The sequence below is a fragment of the Dipodomys spectabilis genome, unplaced genomic scaffold (genome assembly GCF_019054845.1).
Source record: "Dipodomys spectabilis isolate Male_0828 unplaced genomic scaffold, ASM1905484v1 ptg000445l, whole genome shotgun sequence".
Taxonomy (NCBI): domain Eukaryota; kingdom Metazoa; phylum Chordata; class Mammalia; order Rodentia; family Heteromyidae; genus Dipodomys; species Dipodomys spectabilis.
This window is the reverse complement of record NW_024871122.1, coordinates 592,990-600,436: the sequence shown is the minus strand read 5'-3', so window position 1 is coordinate 600,436 and position 7,447 is coordinate 592,990.

Genomic DNA, 7,447 nt, shown 5'->3' with positions numbered 1-7,447 from the left:
CAGGCTTAATTCAAATTTGCATCTCAGCCTCCTGAGGATCTAGGATTACAGGCAAGAGCCACTGACACCTGGCTTCTTTTTCTTCTTGTTCTTTTTTTTTCGTGACAACCTGAAATCTTCACGGTGTCATTCCAATGGTTTGCAGTCCCAGGCCTGGAATTCCAATGCTAGGACGGCCACCCACAAATGGAGGGAGATCCTGACTAACTCATTCCTATTCATGTGAATGCTAATGGAACATTATTAAAATAATAATTAAATTTTCAGTTAATTCATGACTCTATTTTAGAATGCCACACAAAAATTATTGAATTTATATCTTCCATTCTAGCACGATGGTATGATTAAGGATATTGACTGATTTTTTTATTAATGATTTTATAAGTATTAGATGATGATACTTCATTAAATGGAAGCATAATTTAATGACTAATAATTTGTAAAAATATATAATTTAATAATATCCTCACATTCCTTCTGTCAGTATATATATATATATATATATATATATATATATATATATATATATATATATATATACATATATGGTACTACTGTGGATTGATCACAGGTCCTCAGAACTTCCTGGCAGCTCAGTTTTCTGGAGGCTGGTGGGCTAAGACTGTGACCCCATTTATGGATTGGGCATTGTAAGCCGTGAGTTGAAATCCCAGCATGGCCAATAATGTATTCATGGAGTAAGAAGCGAATTTTGACAAATTTTTTTCCTTCTCTGTGAAATTCCTGGGTCTCAGTATGTGTGATATGATGTAATAAAATAAATGTTTTTTGTGTAGTAATACTAAATAAATAAGGGTAATAAATGTCATATGGAATAAACCCATGTATGTAAATAGATCTCATATATGAGTATTATTTTTTCCAGTACTGGGACTTCAATTCAGGCCCTTGGAACTTTTCTGAACTTCTTGTCTTCAAGGACGGTGATCTTCCCCTTAACCCACAGTGGCACAGAGTTACCCAGACCCTGATTTTAAATGACAGGCCTACCAATGAAATGGTGCAAATTCCAAGCCAATACCTTATTATTATTGTTGTTGTTGTTGTTGTTATTGTTATCATTATTATTATTATTTGGTTTTAGGCAAAGCACCGGGCTTGAACTCAAGTCTTGGCATCTCTGCCAAAGCCAATCCTGGGAGCCTAGGTCCTGAGTTCAAATCTCAGGGCTGGCAAAAAAATAAAAAGTAAAAGTATAAAACTGAGAAGTTCAATCCAGTGGTTTTACTTTTCTTTTACCTTTGTATTGTACCATCCTGGGTCTAAATAACAATGCCCAGACAATATACATGACCTTACATTGCTGATGTTTGGCGGGCTATTAGGGAAGCCAAGCGGAAATCAGCAACTTAGGCCTGAAGTTTGAATCCTGGGATTCCCACTAATGAATGGCTGGCAGGAGATTCTAAGAAACACTTTCCAGTGCTGGGAAGGTGGCTCAGTGGTAGAGCACTTGTCTTGCATGCTAGAGGCCATGGTTTCGATTCCTTAGCACCACATAAGCAAAAAGAAAAAAGCCGGAAATGGCGCTGTGGCTCAAGTGGTAAAGCACTAGCCTTTAGCTGAAGAGCTGAGATACAGCGACCAGACCCAGAGTTCAGGCCCCAGGACCGGACCGCCCCCAAAAATTTTTAAAAATAAATATTAAAATTTAAATTTAAAAAAGAAACGCTTTCCAATAGACATCTGTACTAATAGAATGTTGTAAATGTAACAATTACATTAGTAGTTAGTGTATGATTATATTAAAAATTATACACAACAATTATACTACATTGACTAATTTTCAATTAATACTTTAGTATGTATTCAATCATGATACTTAAAAAAAGGAAGGAATAATTTAATTGGCAATATTTGGTAGAAATATATATGCAATTTCATAATTTACAGACATCTCTCGTTAAATAAATCTACATCTATCTATCTATCTATCTATCTATCTATCTATCTATCTATCTATCTATCTATCTATCTATCTATCTTTCTATCTACCAATCTACACATTTATCTGTTTATACACTTGTCACTTCTGGGGCTCAGTGGTAAGAGTGCTCGCCTAGTAAATACGACGCCCTTGGTTCGATTCCTCACTACTATGTGCATAGAAAAATCCAGAAGTTGTGCTGTAGCTCAAATACTCGAGCACTAGCTTTGAGCATAAAGGCTGAGAGACTGTGTCTACACCCTTACTCAAGACCCAGGACTGGCACCAAAACAAAACAAAACAAAACAAAAAAAAAAAAAGAAAAGATAGAATTTTCTGACTGCAACCATATAAAGATAGGGCTGCAAATACCTCACCACAGAGCAAGCTGTGGGTCTAGTGCTGACATTTGCCATCTAACCTGAATTAGCTAGAGGCAAATCGCTGCAACCCAGTTCCATGGACTAGATGCTGCTGGCTTGCTCATCCTGTCATCCAATATACTTGGGGGCTGATATCTGACACTGGTGGGTTTAAAACCCAGCCCTGGCAGGAAGTCTGTGAAACTCTGAGCTGTGGCTTAAAGTGGTAGAGTTCTAGCCTGATCAAAAGACCTTAGGACAGTACCCCCAACATTTCAGTGCAATCCCCGTGGCTGACTTCCTTCCCCCCAAAAAAAACCTCACTCCTCTAAAATCTAAATTTGGACTGTTTGTGGTTTGTTTCTGAAAGAATGGTGATACTGATGAAAGCACCCTAATTCTAACGATATTATGTGTGTTACAGCTATGTGATAAGTCTTGCATGAGTTGTTGTGTGCTGAGTCCTTCATGGGGTACATTTTTTCATTTTTTTCATCTGGTTCTTGTAAGAGCTCCACAAGTAAGATGATTGTGCAGATGAGAAATTTGTGGCTCAGATATGTCTTCATGTCAGGGCCAAAATTATGTATGTACCTCACTATAGTGAGTTGTCTCCTGCAGACAATTGTTTTGGTTTATGTTTCTTGATCATGAACCTTGAATTCAGGGCCTAGCCAGTGACACTTACCAGTGGGGATCATGGGTAGCGCCCTACCACGTGGAGCCAAGGACCCCCTTGCAACAGAGTGTTACAGTTTAGACGTGTAGTAGTTGAGGTCTGTCATCCTGCCTACTCAGGAAGCTGAGATCTGACGGTCTGGCTTCAAAACTATCCCAGAAAAAAGGTCCCATGAGACTATTATCTCCTATTCACCATTTAGAAACTTGAAGTGGAAATTAGTCGCTGCTGACTCGTGTCTGTCATTCTAGAATGACAGGACGCTGAGAGCTGAGGATCATGGTCCAAAGCCAGCCTGGGCAAGAAATTCCTTGAGACGCTTCTCTCCAGTGACCCACCCAAAACCTCAAGGGGTGCTGTTTTTCAAGTGGTAGAGTGATTGGCTTCAGCTAAAGAGCTCAAGGACAGCACCCAGGCCTAGACTTAAATTCCTCCAACTTCCAACAAAAGAAAGAAAGAAACCTGAAATAGAGTGCTGGGAATGTGTCTTAGGAGTAGAGTACGTTGCATGTATGAATCCCTGGGTTTGATTTCTTAGTACTACATCTCTAGAAAAAAGCCTGAAGTGGCTGTGTGCCTCAAGTGGTAGAGTGCTATCCTTGTACAGGGGAAACTCAGGTGCAGTGTTCAGGTCCTGAGTTGAAGCTCCAGGACAAGTACATGAATATGAACACGCATACACACACCAATACCAGAAGTGAAGCGCTGACACCAAATGATAAAGAACTGAGCTTCTGCTCTGAGCTCATGGTCAGTACCCACGTCCTGTGTTCAACTCTGAAACACAGCCACCCAGGGCCCAACTAAGATAGGTCAAAGTTTCAAAATCTGATGAGTTTCACAAGCCCTAGATGACAGGAAGCATAGTGATAATACACATGTGCTATGATTTAGCAAGTTTCTGGAAACCCAAGGAGGCATCATTGCCAATAATGAATCATTTCATTAGGTTCAGCTTGCTAGTTGTCTGCCAGAAGGACCCTTGAATTAATTGTAGCAGGTTATTTCAACACTGAAACATAGTCTAACAAAGACAGGATAAGTACAGGGAACTTGGGCATGGGAGGTTCACAAATGAAATCTTCCTGTCACAACAGAGCTCTCGGCAGAGAAATAGCTTGAGGTACACAGAGGCCTTTTTCTCCTGGACTTCAGAGCCCACCCACACTACTCACTAATTGGCCTAGAAGGAGTTTTTTTAATCACTCAGCTGTACAGGAGTGAAGCATGTTCCAACAATGAGGAAGACTTCTTCCAGGAGTCCCCAATGTGGAGAAAACCTCAGCCTACAATGGAAACAGCAAGAGGAGCCCCGGAAGATGCACTGTCTTGAAAACTCTCTCTGTTCTCTATTCTGTTCTCTCTATTCAAAGCAAATTTCCTAGCTGGATAACTTTCATCGTAGGAACTCTAGACCTTCACCAATAGAAATACATTCATACATACATGGGGAGACATGTTGTTACTGGCTTTTTTTTTTTGCCAGGTCTGGGTGTTTTACTAAGAGCATAGGCAATGTTCCTGAGCTCCTTTTGCTCAAGGGTAGCACTCTGCCCTTGAGTCATAGCCCCATTCATGGGAATTTTTTATTCCTGTAATCCCTCAGAAATAAGAGTGTGGTGGAATTTCCTGTCCTGGCTGAATTCAAACTGGTATTCTCTACCTCTCAGCCTCCTGAAGAGCTAGGATTACAGGTAGGATCTACTGACACTTGGCTTTCTTTTCTTCTCATTCTTTTCTTTCATCCTGACAGTCTGAAATCTTCACAGTGTCATTCCAATGGTTTGCATTTTGAAGTAAAATACCCAGGCCTGGAGTTGAAGTGCCTGGACTGCCACCTATAAATGGAAGGAGATCTTGAGAAAATCATTCCTATCCATGGGAATGCCTAATGGAATGTTATAAAAGTAACAATTAAATTTGCAGTTAGTTCATGATTCCCTTATAGAATGCCACACAAAAAGTATTGGATACTGTCTTCCATTCTAGCACCATGGTATGATTCTCAAAATTAAGGAATATTGACTACTTTTACATTAACGCTTTAATAAGTATTCAACCATGATATTCATTTCATTAGAAGGAGGCATAATTTAATAACTAATAATTCATAGTATATGTAATTTAATATCCTCACATTCTCTCTCTCATATACATAGCAAACTACACATTTATCTATCTATCTATCTATCTATCTATCTATCTATCTATCTATCTATCTATCTATCTATCTATCTATCTATCTATCTATCTGTCCGCCACTAATATTGCTTGATCACAGGTTCTCAGAAATGGCTGGCAGTTCACTTTGCAAAGACTTTTGTTTTACAACTTACCCATTCATGATTTGTGCACTGTGGGCTGTGAGTTCAAATCCCAGCATGGCCAAAAGTTTATATGTGGAGTCAGGAGCCAATTTTGACTCATTTTATTCCTTCTCTGTGAAAGTCCCGGGTCTCTGTATTATGTATAATCTATATGCAAATAAATCCATGTCATAAGATGTAATAAATGAAATAAATGTTATATATGTAATAATACTAAATAAAATAAATAAAAAATAAAGGTAATAAATGTCATATGGAGTAAAGACGTGTATGTAAATAGATCTCATGTATGAATAATATTTTTTCCAGTGTTGGGGCTTGAATTCAGGCCCTGGAAACTGGTCTGAAATTCTTGTCTTCAACGATGGTGGGTTTCCCCTCCTCCACAGTGCCAGAGAGTTAATCAGACCTTGAGTTGAAATCCCAGGCCTGTCAGAAAAATGGTGAGAATTTGAAGCCAGGGTCTTAAATTTTTTTGACCAGGAATATGCACTGTCTTGAAATCACTCTCTGTGCTATGATATCATTCTATGCAAAGCAAATTTGTTAGCTGGGTGCTATTCTTCACAACGACTATGGATGTTCACTGAAAGAAATATATGCACATATACGCAGACACATGCAGTTACTGGTTCTTTTTTTTTTTAGTGCAGATCCTGAGGCTTGAACTGAGCCTAAAAATTGTCCCTGAGCTCCATTTACACAAGGAAGCACTTTATTGTGGCTTAATCCATGATACTTCATTAAATGGAGGCATAATTTAATACCTAATAATTATTACTAATATTTTACATGTAATTTAATAATATATAGACATCTCACATTCTATAAATATATTTATATTTTCTATAAATATATTTATATTTAAATGTACAGTTATTTGCAGCAATTTACACATCTATCTATTTATATATTGACCACTCCTGGGGCTAGAACTCAGGTCCTGGGAACTGCCTGGCATTGAATTGGTTTGAGTCTGCTGTGCTTAATCTGACCCCTTGATGAATTGGACATTCCAGGCCCTGAGTTCAAATCCCAGGAGTGCTGAAGTCAATTGGTGGAGTAAGAAGCCAATGTTGACCTAATGTCCTTTCCGTGGAAATATTGTGCCCTAGGTACAATATGTAATATCTATGCAAATACATATGTATGATATATATTATACATGTATATAAATATTATTTTTGCCAGTTCTAGGGCTGGAATTCACACACTGGGAAATGCTCCGGATTTTTTTTTTCTTCTAGGTTAGCTTTCACTTCACCCAGAGCACAATAGTGTTACCTAGTCTTTGAGTTCAAATTCTAGGTATGGCAGATAAAGTGGCCCAAACTCCTAGCCAGGACCTTAACTTTTTTGTGGGGGCAGGCACGGGGCTTGAACTCAGGTCGCCACAACTCTGACTCAGCCTTGACTACCCTAGGCTGGGGTGCAGCTTTTACACCCACAGATGATCCAGGGATCCTAGGACCTGTGTTCAACTCCCAGCTCTGGCAAAAAAAGTAAAGCAACCAAGATGGAGGAGGAAAAACCAGGAAATTTTAGACAACAGTTTTACCCTTGTTTCCTTTGCACTGTGACCATCCTGGCTCTCAATGACTCGGCTTGAAAATTGCACATGTCCTTGCATGGCCAAAGGCTGGCGAGCTGTCAGTGAAGCCTGAGCCCAACAAAGACACCTAGGCCCTGAGTTTGATGCTGGGACTTCCAAATCCTCGTTCCTATCTATAGGAACAATAATAGAATCTTTGTAATGTACCAATTGAACTACTAATTAGCTAGTCATTGTATTATAAGATTGTACGCAATAAATATAGGTCATTGATTAACTTAATTAACACTTTATTAAGTCTCCTACTGTGATTAATTTATGGTGGCATAATTTTAGACCAAATAATTCATAGTAATAGAATATATAAAAATAAGATATAGGTCATCATTCTTTATATAGAGTTACACACTAGAATCTACATAAATGTCTATCTGTCTCTCTATAACTTTATTTATAGATTAATATACATATGTAAATACACGCACACATTGCAATCTACACATCTATCTGTTTATATATTGGCCACTCCTAGGGCTTCATCTCAGGTCCTCAATTTTGCCAGACAACTTCACTTGCGTC